This window comes from Nomia melanderi, unplaced genomic scaffold (genome assembly GCF_051020985.1).
Source record: "Nomia melanderi isolate GNS246 unplaced genomic scaffold, iyNomMela1 scaffold0014, whole genome shotgun sequence".
In the NCBI taxonomy this organism is placed as follows: Eukaryota; Metazoa; Arthropoda; class Insecta; order Hymenoptera; family Halictidae; genus Nomia; species Nomia melanderi.
Window position 1 is genome coordinate 13,178,046 of NW_027475130.1, and position 955 is coordinate 13,179,000.

Below are 955 nucleotides of genomic sequence, written 5' to 3' on the forward strand. Positions count from 1 at the left end.
GCGCTATCTGTAATAGCGCACGAGATATCACCAGATATATGCCGGATTTTTACATGACCTTGGGTGACGGATTCCGAATATCTGTAATTTTCTCGGCCCCTGGTGGTCCGAGGTCGTTCCTGCTGCACAGATTCATTCGCCAGTGCCGCCTACAGACAATGCACTTTGATTTATTGCGCTATCTGTAATAGCACCCGAGATACCACCAGATATATATTGGATTTTTCCCCGACCCTGACAGTCCGGCCCCATGAGACTGTGGTTTACTTGGCCCCTGGTGGTCCTACGTCGTTCCCGCTGCACGGACTCGTGCGCCAGGGCTTCCTGCAGACAATGCACTTTGATTTATCGCGCTATCTGTAATAGCACCTGAGATATCCCCAGATATATACTGGATTTTTCCCTGACCCTGAGTGTCCGGCCCCATGAGACGGTGGTTTTCTCGGCCCCTGGTGGTCAGAGGTCGTTACCGCTTCACAGATTCATGGGCCAGGGCCTCCTACAGACAATGCACTTTGATTTATTGCGCTATCTGTAATAGCACCCGAGATATCACCAGATATATATTGGATTTTCCCCTGACCCTGAGTGTCCGGCCCCATGAGACGGTGGTCTTCTCGGCCCCTGGTGGTCCGAGGTCGTTCCCGCTGCCCAGATTCATGCGCCAGGGCAGCTAACAGACAATGCATTTTGATTTATTGCGCTGTCTGTAATAGCACCCGAGAAAGCTCCATATATATGCTGGATTTTAACATGACTTTGGGTGACGGAAACCGAAAATCTGTAATTTTCTCGGCCCCTGGTGGCCCGAGGTCGTTCCCGCGGCACAGATTCATGCGCCAGGGCCTCCGGCAGACAAAGCACTGTGGTTTATTGCGCTATCTGTAACAGCACCCGAGATATAACCAGATATATATTGGATTTTTCAACCGACCCTGAGTGTCCGGCACCATGA